General features: G+C 37.2%; 1 protein-coding gene across 1 annotated transcript in view; it reads left to right on the top strand.

Annotated features, from left to right (window-relative positions):
* The first annotated feature begins 3,656 nt into the window (after nucleotides 1-3,656).
* The window catches only part of grin2cb (glutamate receptor, ionotropic, N-methyl D-aspartate 2Cb), a 50,139-nt gene continuing 35,541 nt past the window's right edge, over nucleotides 3,657-18,254 (top strand). The window contains exon 1 of the mRNA XM_017724331.2: nucleotides 3,657-4,838. The gene's annotated coding sequence lies outside the window, so the exon portion shown is untranslated. The remainder of the gene's footprint in view (nucleotides 4,839-18,254) is intronic.

The following is an 18,254-nucleotide window of genomic DNA, read 5'->3' as shown; positions in this document are numbered from 1 at the left end:
ATTCAGATCAACTGGATAAAGAAGTGTTTTTGTTCCTTTTGTGTTTCTGTCCACACATAGTATCAAGATGAAACAGAGATTGTATTTTCCCTCTGATGAGTGTGATGCTCATTTTCTATGGTTAATTAACTTGCATGCACATGATTCACAGCTCACTGAACCAATATTCCCAAAGCATCATTTTCAAATTTTCATGATATCAAATGTGACGTCTTTATATTAGCTGTCTTAATTTGTAAATCAATCAGAAAAGGAAAGAAGGCGTCCATCTCAAGTCACTGATCATAAAAATTCAGCAGGATGCAATAACTTTTCCTCCAAATGCAAGGCATAGAGAAAAAAGAAATGAATTGACTAGTGAACAGAAATGTCAACTGTACGTAAACACTCATTAGAGGCAACTGGCAGATAGTCTAGTATTGAGCTTATAAAGGATTTTCAATGGAAAATCATCATTAACTGTGCAATTTATTCAAAGATCCTGGTGAGCCATATTTTCTGTTCATTAAATTCCCAGCGGAATAATTGCAAACACTGATGGCATGCAGTTGACTTTCATCGGTCAAAACCAAGGCTTATCAGCATTCTTCTGGATGCTCCTCCTGGGAATCAGACAGCAAAGTTAACCCTAATGCACTTTATTTCTTTATTTCCTGCCATGTCTTACCAAAGGCTTGCTAATAATAGCTAACCGCACAGCAGCAAATATTCAGAAATGTCACATTTCATAGATGAAAGATAAAAGAGTGGATTTATTTATATGCATGGCAATATTTATATATTCCCACACTGTTACTATTTTTCGCTTTTGCGGTCCAACTGATGCAGTGAAAGGCAGCCAGTCGTCGCCTTGGGCATGCTGGTCGTTGCCGCTCAGATACCTGATGGGCTGGCAGACTCCACCTGAGCCCTGTGGGAACACCTGACCCCACACAGCCTCTCCCACAGGTCTGACATGATACATGCAACAACTAGCTCCACTCGAGGGGCCCAGAACTCACATCAATAACAACATGACAGTCCAGCCGCAGCACATGGCCTTGCAAGTGAATGCATCTTGTTTTAACATTATGACTCGTGACTGTGTTAACAATTTCAATGAAGGTGAGTGACAAAAGCCTTTAAAATATTCTACATCAGAAGCCACCAATTCCAATCAGGAAGGGCCCGAATCCTGCACAAGTTTGTTATTGTCCTGCTCAAGCACACATACTAAACCTAAATAACTGAGTTGAATGAAATGTGTCCAATCAGGGAAACACTAGTCTGAGAGCTGCAGATCATATGTAAGTGTGTCTATAAAACATTCACTTGGCATATATACCATCTGGGATATAAACGTGAAACAAAACTGCTCGCCATCAGATGAAAGACGTCAAATCATCAAGACCGTTCAAACCACAGCCATGCAACAACCTTGAAAAAAGCAAAAGTTTAATACAAGATAAATATGACTTGTAAATAATACCAAGTAAAAAAGTCAAATAATGTCATATAAGTTAAATACAACAATTCTTGCCTTAAACCCATAAGAAGTACAAATATACTTGTTTATATGCAGCGTGTCTGTGATTGTGTCAGCTTCACGCAAGGTTTAAGTCATGTTGTACTACAGCATGTTTAAAGCAATGAGACATTAGCTGCTGCACCTGTCAGCATGTCATCACCTGGCCTATTCGAAAATAGCTCCAGTGTATTTTTAGCTTTGCTTGAAAGCTACCATGTGCACAAAGCACTTTAGACAATTTACAGACTTTCTTTTGAGCTGACGTAGAATGAAAGGAGACGGGAGCTCTTTAAAGTCTGCCCGAATGCACAGTAGAAAAATGGAGGGAACAGAATGAGGATAAACAAAAAGAGAAACACGTTTGTGAAGCATGAACGATGTGAAGAGTGGTGACAGCGTCTCACTGGCTTTCTTCCCCCAACGGGATGTACAGGAGTAAAAGACGTCATAGCATTAAGCACATTTATTTTAAAACATGTCAGCAATGAGACAGGCTAGACAAGCATTATAACACTTACCAGTGTTGTACTTAAAGACCCACTAGTGCTGTGTGATTTCATGACATATGAATTTTTAAACCTAACTCTACACTACCCTGATTACAGCTTACGTATCCAAACTTCCACCAAATATGAATGCCTACATTGTAGACAAATACAAGGATGGAACTTAATTGGCAGGATCAAATTTAATTAATGGGTATATCATATTTTATTTTCTTTCCCCCATATAGTCTACTTTGTGGTTTGTGTGTAGCTTCTAGCACCAAAATGTGATTTCTATGGTGGCCAACATAACCTTTACAGAGTACAATTAAAAATGCAACACTCAAAACAGCTACAAATGAACTACATTTAAAAAATGCGCTGAAAATACAGAAAACCCATTCAACTCCGGAAACACTGCAAAGCAGTGAGCCACAACACAATGGAAATGTTTCTGGAAGACTCTCAAAGGGGATGGAATATCTGTGATGGAAAATCACTGACAGAAGTCCACAGAGATTCAAATTCCAGTATGTTCATGGTTAACTTGGCTGGCTTGTTAGCTGTCTAACATGTCGCAGCTCTGCTTTAGTAGTTATAAAAGTTTATTATTTAAAAGTGCTGGTGTAGTCATTTTGATGATTTTTGATGGGGTTTTTTGGCAGCTTGTTTGTGGTTGGCATTTCATTTAGTCTTCTCTGCCACCTTAGTCTGCGTATTTTTACATGACCATTTCCCCTCTATTTCTTTCCAACCTCTCTTTATCTCTTAGAGTGCTGTTGTTACTGTACCTTTACAACTGATATATATATGTAAGTTACCACTATTTCAATTGGCTGCCCTGTATTGTTCCTCATCCAAAAAGTAGTCCAGCCTGAAACACTCTTTATAACTTCAACATGAACATGTGGTGCTAAGCTGCTGTAGGCTAAATAAACATATGTAAATGCATTGGTTTAAATGAGCTGTCTTTGAAGCTTAAATTTGATATGAGGGCAGTATGGACTGGGGAATGAAGGATACTGAAACTAACTTCATTTTCATAATACTGTATATCCAACTTTTTTTAAAGGGCTATGTTTTCCATATTATAGACCCATTAAGCAAACTCCAGAGGATGCCTGGAAATGGAGTTTTCAGTGAAATTTCTAAGGAAAACTGAACTGAATGACACCAGCATAAGAAACCCAGGACCTGAAGAAAAAACAGTCAGTAAAATAGGATGAAGGATAGTTGGGAGAGAAAGGGAAGTACAGGAAGGGATTAATGAGAGAAAATGACTCAAACAAAAGATTCGAAGAGCCAGAGCAAGACCTGTCCTTCATACCAGCTCTTCACAAAAAAGGACAGAGGCTTAAAATAGGAATAGGAAAAATAATAATAAAAAACGGGAGAGGAAAATTGATTGCAAGAGGTTGTGAGAAACAGAGCTATAAGAAAAAATACAAGAATGAAAATAAAAAGCTGTAAAGGTCTGAATACAGAAAGCTATAGTAATGAGAGCACTAAAGAATGGTTACTGGGGAGGAGCTCAGACATACAGCATAGTAAGAGAGAGAGAGAGAGGGAGAGGGGGAGAGTGATGGTGAGGAGGGAGGGAGATATGTGAGGGAGGATAAATCCGTACAGCATCATGATTAGGGCTCAGAAGGCTTTGTGGTGCCGTGGCATGGAGAGCAGCATGCATGAGTGCAACTCTACATGCCTGACAGGCCACTGAAGCACAACCACTACAGAAGCTGGACACACAGAAAAGTCCACAACCTGCTGCTTCATGTATGGATCGCCATCACTGCTTCCACAATTGCATCTGAAAGTGGAACACTGGAAAGCTTTGGGGAAGTAGCATCAAAAATTTTTTGTGACAAGATACAGGACTTCTGTAACAAACTTACTGGATTTTTTTGGACCAAATCACAAAGAACAGCAACAGGTAAACTTTTGCCAAGGTTTTGCCAAAAGTAATTGCATCTCTATGGACTTTTTTTTGCACAAGCATCAGAAAAGACAGCAGAAGCCGGAGCAGAAGAGGTCAGATTCTGGATCTTCTCTGATTCTCACCATCTGTTTTAATCAGTTTAATAAATTTTTTCCGGACCTCCTTGTAATTTTATCATTATTTTTCCTCAAGGCTGGATAAGTAGGTTGCTTGCAGTGAAGCAGTTAGTGGCTATGGATTAGGAAGCTGATTGAGGATGAAGGTGTAGCATGTGAGCTTTGGGATTTAGATTTGGGACTTTCTGGCACACCATTCATGTTCTTGCAATATACACATAGATTCAGACACTAAATTGTGGCAGTAAGGCTCAAGTAAGCCGCAAAAATAGAGTCTGACACACATTCACAAATCCACCCTCTCACTTCTCTCTCTATCACGCATATACACTTCTGGCAGGGAATTTCCATACTCGGCTCCACTCGGTTCCCCACCTGCACTCGCACCTTTTCCCAGTCAGAACTTGCAACTGCAATCCTCCAGATGCCTCACACTGCCATCACGAGGCAGTAAAGCTGCCAACAGCGTCGCTCCTTGTTTTGGGACCTTTCTCTCACCTCCTCCCATCCTTTTCCTCATCTGCCTATCATCACCAGGCGCAACTTGACCCTCCATGCCAAGGATATAGGCATGCCACTGGGATCGTCACTGCTTTCCCACTATCACTAGACTCACACAAGTGCACAGAAAAGAAGACTGTGAAAGTGAGTAAGGGAGAGGGAGTAAGAGAGGGGCCAAAAGGAGGAGAGAGAGAACACGAAGGAGGGGAGACGGAGAAGGGGACAGAAGAGACGTGCAGTGGAAGAATGAATTGCTCGAGGTCAGGCTCGGATGCATCCAACCAGTGCAGGTAAGAAAACTCTCTGAATATCTGTCTGGCTCATAGAGACATGACACTGAGACCTTTAGGCATGCATTGGTTGGATCTGGGTGATCATAGCTCTTTTTTTGGGATAGATTGTTTGGACCGGTGTGATCTAATCCATTTTGTTTGTCTCTTTTGTACCTGCTGTGAGCACAGAGAGGGATTACAATTTTGGGTTTCAAAGGAGATGCCTGCAGGGCTGAACCTAGTGTGGTTAACAGGTGTGCTGCTGTCAGTTGTAGTTCAGTCACTAATACAATTCCTTGAAAGAGAGGAAAAGCAAATCAGACAGCAGTCACTACAGAGTGACACTTACCTGTGAAGAGTAATCAGCAACAATATTCATTTATAAACTCGAGAAGTGCTATTTGGAAGTGATCAGTGCGTGAATGTCAATGTCAGCTTTATTGCCTTTACAGGCTATATAGATAGCAAAGTTGCTCTGAGCCACAGACGTCTGTCAATATTTTAGCAGGGACCGTCTTATGTATCTGGAGCGTATCTTCTCTAAGGATTAGTTACAGTCAGAGAAAGTCTTGTGTTAGGAAATGCAATTATACAGGGGGGTGGAGCAGAGTGAGTTTATTATAGCAAAAGCAGAGACATCAAAACTACAGTACACTGGGCTCATTTAAAAGAGTAGGGAAGAAAGGAATTATTAGCATAAATAAATCAATTGCGGACAGATATAGTGCAAACACACACAAGGAACATGATATGAAAAAATCTACTTCTTGTTATTACGAGAACACAGCCTAGCCTATTACATTAACCAAGGTCATAGAAGAGTGAAGTCTGTTCTGAGCGATTCCTCAAGATGTACTGACTTAAGGAAGGAAGGAAAACCTGAGGCCATAACAAACGTACATGTACATACATATGTTTACAAGTGAATATGTGATGTACATGCAAAGTACAGCTGTAAGCAAGTGGACAGGATCTTTATGTTTGAGCGTTTTTGTGCACGTGTCCTCTAGTATTCATGTAGTGAATATAAGGAGACCTTTATTTTGCCCCCACCCCCAGCAAAATATTATCATTGGTTAATGTCCACTCACAACTGTTTGGAGTGTGTCTAATGCATCATAGTTAGCTTCCACTTATGTCCACACTGCCATACAGCTAATAAATGATGATGACAACTTTAATATCTAAAGGTGAAGCCAGTCTTGTTTATTTCAATTAGGAATAGGAATAAGAATGTAATTATCTCCTTGTCTGATTGTGGCTTGTTGAAGCAGACTTGTCAAACTGCCTCCATGCACTCATTTTGCAGTTGTGCAGGTGAACTGGCCCTTATTGTGATCAGTAATATACAGGTCAAATGTAGCATGGTTATTTCTAAGGAAACTGTGCACATGAAAAGAATCAAAGTTTCTCCACACAGCTTGTTTAATTGGAAAAACAATCATTAGGTTGCAATATGAGGTTGACACTGAGAGTGAGCGAACTCACCTTGGATCACTGTTAAAAATGTATACAGCTAGAGGAGGAGAGGCTTTTGCGTGGAATATTAAAGGGGGGACAGGCAGTGTGATCTGTTTTGGAATGAGGCAAGTAGTCAGAAAATGACACTGGCAATGATTTTTTACTACTATTTGCATGCAGTATAAGAACATGTGAAAATCAATAAATGCACAGTATGCTTTCTTTCTGCAGTACTGTACAGAAATCAGAGGCCACCCTCTTAAACATATTTGACAGGAAATTACACCACCTCAACAACTAAATATATCCATTTTTGTAAGTATTTAGTGTGTCCACCTTGTGTTTTTCAAACAAATCTGCAGGTACATTCTTCATTTAAAGTTATGTCTTAGAAGTCGGTTGCATTTTCTACTGCTCACATTTCTCAAAATTCCCAAACATGTTCAATGATGTTGAGGTCGGGACTCAACGTCATTGATGTTGAGAACACCAGCAGCTTCTGTGTTTGGTTTTTACTTTTCTCGGTAATTGCTTATACATATATATATATATATATATATATATATATATATATATATATATATATATATATATATATATATAAGTTTGTACTTATGTATATGTATGTATATGTATGTATAGATGTCATAGGCTATAATACATAGTTATAACATACTCTTCATACAAACAATGGAGAGTGTGTGGGAGAGCATGCATGTCCAGCTTGTTGGGCATAATGTCAGCAAGCGTATAGCTGCTCACTCTATGGCTAAAGCAACCAGTGACATCTGCACAGTGGTATTCTGTCATGACCTCTGTGACCGTGGCTTAAAAGGGGTCTTATCTCGATCCCTCTCTCTTTCAATATGATTGCAGTCAAATAGCATCCAAGACAGCTTATATACCATGCCAAGCACACCAATCAATCATGCAAAACTGCATTCCATTTCACTGGGGACAAGCTTAGCTTATGTCACAATCAGCCTGGTAAATACAGTATTTTGTAGTTTTTTGCCTATGAGACATGCACTCAGGGGAAATCATTAAAGAACAGCACTAAAACCCCAACTGTAATTCACTTCCACTAAGCATTGTCCATATTGGAAACAGATGCATCAAACAGAACTGTGATGCTAAATGCAAAGAGAGGCTAAATCTATCATTGCCCAACACTCTTGAAACACGTGTGCTGACAGACCCAGTGAGATGTTAATTTGGTGTTAATGTAACACATCATCTCCCTCAGCTCCACTTGTCTCACTCCATCTGGCCAGCTTGAGAGAGACCATCATTTACTTTTTACTGCTCTGGTCAAGTTTTAAAAGTTACAGACTGTCCACTCCAGACTCCATTACAAAATCGCTATATAACCTACTACTCCTAAAGGAATCTTGGTTCAGAGGTGCAACAGCTTGTAATTTATGCTTTCCAAAGCTGCAGACTTGTTACAGTCAACAGAAAAGCTATTAATTACTCAAAAGTGACAAAAAGTTGGTGAGGCTTTGATGTGAGGAAATTTCTAAAAATGTCACCAGTGTAAAGGGTACACAGAAAAGAAACAACAACTTCAGAAAAGTTCCCTTAGGAAAAAGGACGATAGTAATACTCCACGAATTTCTACAGGATTCATTATACAACATAACCACTGCACTTACTTAATTTTGTTGGTTTACTTTACTCATATGTTAAATTTACCAATTCAAATCGAGTTAAAATCTATTACTTTGGTTAACTCCTATAGACTTAAAAGTCTTTTGCCTAAAAAGCATCCCAGCATTATTTGCAGATTTGGTGGTTTCTATTCATTAACTCTTAATTTTTAATTAGTAATGTTATTCTTGTTATAGCACATCACATTTTCATGCAACAATGTTAAATTCGGATGCATTGTGCATGGTTTTGTTATTCTCACCATGATGGTGTTTTGCAGTCAGGTTTACCAGTTCAGCCTTTAGCCAGAAAAACATTCATTTGATAAATACCAGCCACAAGTAGTGTCTGAATAGAAAAGTAAAATGCATGTAGCCAGTAGAGTTTTCAGAAACAGACGACCCATGTCCTATCCACTTATTCATTATTGCATGAAGAGGATATGCAAACATTTGATATGCAACCATTTGTTACTTACTGTAGTAACACAAATCGAAAAAATAGAGCGCTGCCAGCGCAATTGTAATTATTTAAAATTATTGAGCTTTTTGAGTTAACCTTGATTGTTGTGTAAGTGTGGAAAATAAGTACCTATGACTAAAATATAAAGCAATTCAAGCTTGAACCTGTTAAGCAACTTCATTTTTTGATGCAATAAGTCTGTATGATTTCTTTAAGTCAACTAATTTAAGTTTACAGTGTTCCTAGGAGACTCTTATTATATATTTGAACATTAACTGTAGTATACTGTAGAAAACTACACAATATTATAAGTTACTACAAAGGCAAACATATTATAGATTAACATAGAAGTTTTATACAGTACTATAGAAACACAGCTTTACAATATTACTATAGATCTTTTTGTAAGGAGTTTTGCAGAATCTTTTTGCAGTAGGAGACAACTCCCTTGGGACATAGCAAACAGAACTATCCTGCTGTAGCTTCTGATATCACTCCCACCTAAATATCAGGTTACCTGAAGTTATGTCTTTTTCTTAGCTTGAGAAAGGTCTGATTATTTATGCATGTCTTTACTTTGAGAATGCAGTCCTGATACAAAATAAAACAAAAGCAAAGGTGCTTGAAGGAACTTCCTCCACTTTATTGAATCAGATGCCTTGTAGGCAGCTGGCACCCACAGCTGGCGCAGTACCATGAGCATGTCATTACCACTGATTATTTATATAGGGATTATGGTGTGTGTGTGATGGGTCATGTTGCTGAGTTACACTGTACATCTACAAAAGGACTCTCTGGTTGTGTCCATCTTTTCCAAATGCTTCCTGTTCACTTGCATTTGTGGAGGCAGTCTGCTAACTGGTAGCCACAATGATCTTTCAGAGGGCAATCAGAGTAAAAAAGTGAAAATATATTCATGCTCAGTATAGCACAACAGTGTTGAGGCGCTGAAAGACTGAATGTATGTGCAGTAGGCTTTCAGTAACTGCATGTTTAGTGACACACTCCGTGTGAAGACTCTGCCTCAGGCAGCCATAGTGCTGTTAAGCCTGCACGTACTGTAAGCTTTCACACATGTTCTACAGCCTGTTAGTGGCTATGCTATATTTTGGTCATGTTCCAGGGCCCTTTTACATTCCATAATAACAAAAATAGAAGTTGTTCATCATTATAAGCATGAAACATTTTGTCGCCATCACACCAAACAAAGCAACCTTGATTTGAACCTTCTTTCACATCATCTGAAAATGCTCGCTGCTTTTTACTTGTAGGAAAATTTCACGACAAATGGACCAACAGAAAATAATTTAAATGAACTCTTTTACATTAGCCACATTATTGGTAAGCCCATTTCCCCCCTTCTCCTATAAAATGACAATTTCAGAGATACAAGATATTTTTACAGCTATGATATTTTAACAAATCTGAACAAATATTTAGTAAAAAATTAGCATTTGAAGATTAGTATGCAAACCTTCAGTCCCCAGTCCATATAGCCCACATATGGAAACCTAACTATAAAAACAACTCATTGTGAATCATTTATCTCTGTGATGTTATAAAACCACTTTTTGTGCATTTACATATATCTACCAATTCAGCAAACAACAGTTTAGCACTGTGACATGTCTGAAGAAGTCATGAGTTTAACTCCAAGATCATAATGGAATAGATTGGAATGATCATGTAAAAATTCCGAATGGCTGGTTTTGGTACACAAATTCATAGAAACGTCATTAGTGGACCTCAGTAAAGTACAGGATAAATAAATGGTATGGGCCCTTTAACATGGAAGTACATGAGCGCTTGATTGAGGGGCTGCACTTTGTGGATTAAAGCTATAAACTGATTACTTTGGATTCATGTCTTACAAGTGTCCTGTCTCATTGACAGAACAAATGCACTAGGTGTGTGATGTCCATTGTCCAGAGCACCTATGATCAAACACACATGAAAGTGTTCAGCCAAAAAGCGATCAGAGGAGATTAGATGACAGACATGAGAAGATCTCCACATCAACAACACATCCAATGTGCTGAAAACGACTGTGTGAATATATTAGCCTCATCACGGCTTAGCTAGCATATATTCATGCGTGTGTGTTTGTGTGTGTTGGTGTGTGTGTAATTGGCTCTGCCATCAAAGCAGGGCTGCAGGTGTCTGACTGCCTAATGTGGAGTGTTTTACTGTAGGCAGACACACACACACACACACACACACACACACATATGAAGAAATGCACACATGGTCCACTGCAAACTGAGTGGATGGTCACGCTCCACCACGTCTACACCTCATCTCCCACTAGAGGGAGTTTTTCTGTTTCTCACCCTGCATCTCTCAGAAGATCCAGCCTTTTACAATAAATGAAATGTGCACTCGGGAATCTGTAGGTTTTTTTTGTTTGTTTTTTTTTGAAGATGAAGGTTTGTGTTATACACACAAATGTTCAGACAATCAGAGCCACAAAATCTTTTTTGCAGGATTTGTAAAGGACAGTAAGAGATTTAGCAACAGTATATGATGTGATTTGACCTATTTACTCCTCTTTGGAAGCAGAGAGAAAGAGAGAGGGAGAGAGAGGGAAAGAGAAAAAGAGAGAGAGAGAACACGCATTCCCATAGTGTGTCGTTTATATAGGAGACAGTAAAGTTGTTTTTCATTTCTACTGTAAGTTAATGTGAAGAGATCTCATGCCAAGTAATTCATTAGCATTGTTTGTACATTCATCATAAAATTTTCACAGAGAAAAAGACTGGCTGTGCTCAAATGATGTGCAAGAAAATTCATATTTTCCTCAAAAATTTAGTTTTTTTTGTTTGTTTGTTTGTTTTCTGTGACCATATGCAGAGGAATACAGTCAAAAAGAGGGTTTTCATGACATCTTTAGTAAAAGCACTGGTTCTATAAAGAACTACAAAAACATAAAAAGAACTATTTCAGTACTTAAATTTTACAGTACTTAAACTTTTTTTTCAGTCTTTTTATATCGGCATTGTGACATTCTTATTAAGTTACAGTTGCAATAATGAAATATTTAGAAATAATAATTTGGTGAAAATGGCAGTCTTTTGAAATACAGCTGAAATGCTATTGAAATTCTAAATTTAGAAAAGTTAATAAAAATATTATATCCAAGAGCTAAAGGCTGACACATCACTGCACCATATACAGCTGTTTTTAGTGATGTATATAATGTGACTGAAGTATTATTGAAATTTAAAATACATAAAATTAATAAAATGTAGTAACATAATTATATCCTAAATCCAAAGGCTGTGCCTCATTGCTGAAAAACTGCTGCTCCACACACAGCTGTTTTTAATGATTATATAATTTTTTGTATATATAAGTATTTAATGAGCATATAATGCGACTGAAATATTATTGAAATTCAAAATACATAAAAATCAATAAAAGTAGCTTTGCTGGCACCTTGCTGCACCATATACAGCTGTTTGTAGTATTATATATAATACAGCTCAAATACTACTGAAATTCAAAATACATATAAATTAATAAAAAGTAGTTAAAGTAATATATCCAACATCTAAAGGCTGCACATCATTGCTAACACCTCACTGCACCATACACAGCTGTTTTTAGTGATGTATGTGGTGTGACTGAAATATCACTGAAATTCAAAATACATAAAAATTACTAAAAAGTAGTTACAGCAAATTATCCAAAACCCAAAGGCTGTGCACCATTGCTGACAACTTCCTGCACCATAGGCATCTGTTTTAAGTGATATATATATAATGCAGCTTAAATATTATTGAATTTCAAAATACATAAAACTAATAAAAAGTAGTTACAGCAATATATCCAAAATCCAAAGACTGTGCATCATTGCCGACACCTTGCTGCACCATACACAGCTTTAGTTCTTGGATATGATTGTGTAACTACTTTTTATTAACGTTTATAAATTTTGAATTTCAATAGCATTTGAGCTGTATTACACGCAACACTACAAACAATTGTGTATGGTGTAGTTAAGTTTCAGCAATCATACACAACTTTTGAATTTTGAATGTACTGCAATAATTACATTATATTAATATTTCTGTAAACATTTTCTTCAAAAATATCTTTCTTCATTAATTGCAGTGAATGTTGAATTTTGTATCTAAGTAGTATTATAGCTATAATACATCCTCAAGTAAAATCCAAAGTTTGTGTGTCATTAGTGAAACTTCTCTGCACCAAACACTGCAGATTTAAATGTTGAATGTCTAAAATGTTATCAAAATTAAAAATAGCAGAAATCACATCAATCTGACTCACTGAGTGTTGGATTTAAAAGACTTTTGAGTTGCATTTTGATCCACTTACATTTTCACATCACATTTTCTATACTCTCATTTTTCAAACTAACATTTTAGATGGTTAAGGATGTATTGAACCTCAATGACTGCCATCAAGCTAACTAGATATATCAGTATACAGGTAATATCACTTTTTACAAGTGAGGCTCAATACTGTTAGGACAAGTTTTGGCAAGTGCATTTTAGCTACAGGTTAATTCAAAGTTATTTCAAAATTAAAGTAGTGTGCATTTCTAACCATAATTTCCAGCAAATAACGCACATTAGTCAGATGCATGTAGACAGTGTTTTATGGAGCTACTGACGTTTCGTTGTCTGTCGGTGTCTATTTGTGAGCATGAACAGTAAAATATGTATTTAAATGCAGTGAAACGATTTGGAAGAAAACAAATGCGTGTGCATGGATGTGGGCGTGGTCTAGAAGGACATGCTTTTTTTCCGATTGAAAAACTTGTCTCGGTTATTAATATAAAAGAGTGCGTTAAATGTCACCCAAACTGCAAAAGAAAGGGTGTGCGCCACTCTCTGTGGTCGTACTGTCATGAATATGTAAGTCTTTACTGACTACCATAGTCCGATCAAATGTTATTACCGCTGAAAAGACGAATATCGAAAATAAACTTCACCGCGGTTCGACGTTTTATCTCATCCAAAATGACCACTAAACGTACATATCTCAAATGTTATTATGTGTCTTAAACTGCTAAATTAGAAAAAAAACATGTTAGGTTAGAATTGTGAACTGCGCTGTTTGTTTTTGGTTACCCTTTCAAATACCAGAAGTTGTGGCTAATTGTTTTGAAGCTAAACCCAAATACCGAAGTCGAACAACTCTGAGGTTTGTACAAACCACGTTACCAACGAAGACTATTCAAGACCAGTGAAACGAATGCAGAGATTTTGTTTAAATGCCGGCTGCTAAAGAAAACCGCTCTTCCCTTTGTTGTATTTTCCACTAACTGGAGTCAAGGTAGGAAACATTTGTGGAATAAATAGTCGTAACCCACCATATATCACTGCTAGCAACTGTTAGCCAGCTACCTCGCTATCCTACCTCAGAAACGGGTAAGCAGAGAAGCTCTGGGTTGTTCTGCTTCGGTGCGGTTTCTGTCTCTCGCTCCCTTTTGACTCCCTCTTCTTCAGCTCGTTTGTATGTTCTGGTTCAAATCGATTTGGCTCTACGACATTTTGGAAACACACCTCCTCAAAGCCCTCCTAATACTCTGCCATCTTCCAAAATAGGCAAGAAAACTGTACAAATAAATTGTAAACAAAAGCTGTATTTTGTGTAATAGCTAAACCAGTTTGAAAGGTTTTGTTTACAGCTAAACCATTGAATGGTTGCGCATTTTTGCAAAATTGGTGGAGTTCCCCCATAATATGTTTTTAAGTATGCCACAAATGTCCACATACTTTTGGGTGCCGTTGTATATATTCATTTATTATTGTTATTATTATTATTATTATTATTATTAGAATAGTCATTAACGACGTAGTTTACATGTCTACATTAAACCTTTGATTACAACATTATAATTATGATATACATACAACATAAGAAGGGAAATATAATTTGTAGCAAATTATGTATATACATATATATATATAATAGTACTTTAGAAATGTATTCTAGAATAGAAGTTTATTCATAAGCATAAACAAAAAAAAAAAAACTAAAATTAATAGGGTTCCATACATATTACGTATTATGCAAACATGTGTATGCATATATATATATATATATATATATATATACATACCACACATAAATGTCGCTTGAAAAGGATGGCCTGAAAGCAGCAGAGACAACAAAACCCCTCTGCTAAAAAAAAGCAAGTAGACAAATCAGAACTGTTTTGGAACAGTGTACTCTGGTCAGACAAAACAAAAGCTCTCTGAAAATAATTCAGCTTGTAACATTTGGAGAAAAAGGGCTGCGCATATAGTTCCAAGAACACTTTACTCACAGTGAAGTACGGAGGTGGGAGCATCATCATATGGGGCTGCTTCTCTGCAAACACATCATAGAATAGACCAGTGTACAGGGACATGTTAGAGGAGAATTTAATCTCATTGGCCAAGAAATCTGAGAAGATGGACGTTTCAACAAGATAACGAGCCCAGACCCAACCAAAACAACACAAGATAGGTTTCTAAAAAATGAAAATGATTTCATGGTCTTGCCAATCTACTGACATGAAATCCATTTAAAATGTACAGTGAATTTTGTTATTGTGAGTCCAGAAGAGGGATCCTCATAACCTTGAGGAACAGAAGACAATTTACCAAGGAGAAAAGGCCAAAATTGAACTACCTGCTGCAGAAAGCGCTTTACTTCTTACTGTAGGTGTCCTGAAGCTACAATTGCCAACAAATGCTTTGCAACAAAGTACTAATGTTATTAATTTGTGGTGTCTGTAGTTCTTTTCCCTATCACTTTTAGTGTTTGATAATGACAACATATTTATATATAAATACAACATCAGAATACATTGTGACTTTTGCAAGTATTACACTAGAAGTATATTAAATAACAAAAGCAAAAATGTTTGAATACTTGCTTTATCTCATTGTGCATATGTTTTTTTTTAAGTGATTCTATTGTTACAAGTCATTGAATCTTTTTAGGCCCTGAAACATTTTACTAAGGATGCAGATCATAAAAAGTGCAAGGACATTGATAAAAATTACAATGTAAATGATATCTTCATCCCATAAACTGTAAATGAAATAGTAGATAGATAGTGCATATTTGTTCAGCATTGCTTAAAACTCAGTTTACGTATAGAAATTACAGAGACCTTTTGATCCTTAGATGAATTGGAGATGGGTTTCTGAAGCTTTATGTGCCTGAGGTTCGTCCTGACAAGCATGGTTTTGTTTTGTTGCTCATTTGAGTACAGCATACATCATTCTGCCCGCTCAACCATCTGCTTCATCAAACCTGGAAACATCTTGCGATTTCACACTAAATGATGATGTGTTCATACTGAAGACGTCCCAATCACAATGGTTCTTGTAGTCATTTCTTCCATTATTGAGTGAAATATCACAAAACTGTTAACAGGCATTGCTATATATCATCTAGAATAATTTAAATGCATGTTGTAGCTGCTCTGATAGCTTAATAGGTTGTGTGGTTGCACTTGTAAAACGCTGGCATGGATGGATGGGAGTAACCTTTAAGATTCTAAATCAGGCGCATCTCATTAGGCTGCGAGGCTGTTTGCCCTCACCCTCGAAAACAAGGGACTACTGTGATGCACACTGCTCAAAACTTTGAGAGGGTGGCAGTTCTTCTTTAACTTGACCATTCCTCAGTTGATAAAATGAACGCTTACCCACTGATTCTTTCTACTAATGGCATTCCAAATCTCCATAGCATAATCTCACAAATCATCGGAAATAATTAGGAATTTGTAAGAATTGCACAGTGGAATGAGTGGCACACGCTTAAAAAGCCCATGAAAGGAGACTTGATGGATTTGACATTCAATGGCCATTTAAACATGAAAAACCTTTTTGCCACCTGGTTTCTTAAGATTCCTCCAGAGCTCTGAAAGACTCACTCTGAAAGGTCGGGCCAACATGGTTCTGGAGCAGCACATCTATAAACAAAAGGTCATAGGTTTGCAGCTTTAATATCACTGCTGCTACACTGAAAAAGGCCTTGATCTCCAGATTGGGTTCTTTACAGAGCATCTATGAAAAGAATGAAAATGACAAGTAAAGGCAACATTACCAAAGCCTTGTCAAAATCTTTTTTTTAAGTATATCAAAATTGTACTGTACTGTGTACAGAGAAAATATGGCTAGTAGGGCAGACATTTCACAAAATACCACAGTTGAAGTCACTAAGCCCTTTGGTACAACTCATTCGATTGCATGGCTATGTGCTTGATTTCCTACACCTGTTAGCAATGGGTGTGGCTGAAACACTCAATAAATAGGAGGGGTGTCCACATAACGAACATACATCAATGTACGTCGGATTATCCCTGAGCTATTGGCAATGCAAGTGACAATGCATGCAACTGCACCACAAGCTAATGTGCTTTCTTTCCTCCTGCACACACATATGGTTATCAGATAATGTATAGAATGCAGAGAAAATGTAGGTAAACTGTGATAATCTAAAAATGTCAAATGACTTATGCTGACAACCTTGCAGCATTGCCAACAACAACACAGCTGTCTGTGTACTTGAATCCCTCCAATTCCTGGACACCATCGTCATTAGCATTTTCAGGGACAGAACAAACCTCATTTCTCAAACAAAGAAGGCAATGTGACACATTTACCTTTTGTTCCAAATAAAAAACCCAAACATCACCCTAAATCACAAGATTAGTGAAAGTCATCACATCTTTCATTTTTGCCTGGTTCTGTTCAGCAACTGCCCACCCACACAGTGTCATCAGCTACACTTCCCCATCCACTGAATACTTACATGAATTGAAGGTAAACTGACCCCTCCCAGCCAGGACACCACCTGCTTCATAACCGTCCCCACAGAAAACATTTCAAATCCATCCAAATTAAAACCAGCATGCAGCTGAACAGCTTTTTTCTAGTATTGCACCGGTGGTAAAGAACATACTGATCAGCACCAAGCCCTCTGCACGCTACCAATGTCTTTGCTATTATTTTTGCTATCATTTCTTTATTGCTATATTTTTTTATACCACTGGAGAAATCAATATGAATGAAGAAGGATGCTTTACACTAAATATGCTATTGTTTAATTCCCAGTCAAGATAATCATTAAGTACAAGTAAGTAAATTTTCAGGTGGTATTTCTGAGGAGATTAGATATTAAACAATCCACTTGTATGATGAAAGAGAAAGGCAGGAGTTTCAAAAACTGGAGTTCAGAGGCTAAAAATAAGTTTTTAACATTGTGCAAGACCTGGTAGACCACCAAAACTTTCACCGTCAGATAAACAATACTGAAAGCTTTCATCTTTGAGTGAGAGGAGAAAATCTTTGCTCTTACTTCAGATATAAAAAAAAATTATCAACAACATTAAGATTATGATTAGGTTTAGGAGTGGGTGTTTTGCCTTGAGGTCAGGGTTAGGATTAGATTTAGAGTTAGGGACAGATTTAATAGAATATTTAACTTTTGACTTCAAGGTCAATTACATTCAGTAGATATTTAGTTGAAAAAAAGTGTTAAAATACACAGGTGTTTCTGTCCATCCCTCCACTGCAAGCAATTAAGTCAGTGATATGTATCTAAGAGGAAATTGATACATTTAGTGATGTTGAGGTCTGGGTTCTTGGGTGGACAGTCCATCCATTTGGGATTGCAGAAGATGCAAAGAAGACCAAAATCTAAGACTGAACTTTGGAAAATTTATCCCTGCAGATTTTTATGAAAAAAAAGCAAATATCCCAAAGAATGTAAGCTGTAGTAAAGGCAAAGTTTGGAAATGTTTATATTATTTCTACCCCGCGGCCCTGAGGGAGTAGAAAATGTGTGTGGTGTGTGTATATTATTTCTAGCTGTTGATGCTTATAATGAAAA

The sequence above is a fragment of the Pygocentrus nattereri genome, chromosome 13, assembly GCF_015220715.1.
Source record: "Pygocentrus nattereri isolate fPygNat1 chromosome 13, fPygNat1.pri, whole genome shotgun sequence".
NCBI lineage: Eukaryota > Metazoa > Chordata > Actinopteri > Characiformes > Serrasalmidae > Pygocentrus > Pygocentrus nattereri.
The sequence above is the reverse complement of the archived record's forward strand: the minus strand, read 5'-3'. Positions and strand labels throughout refer to the sequence as shown.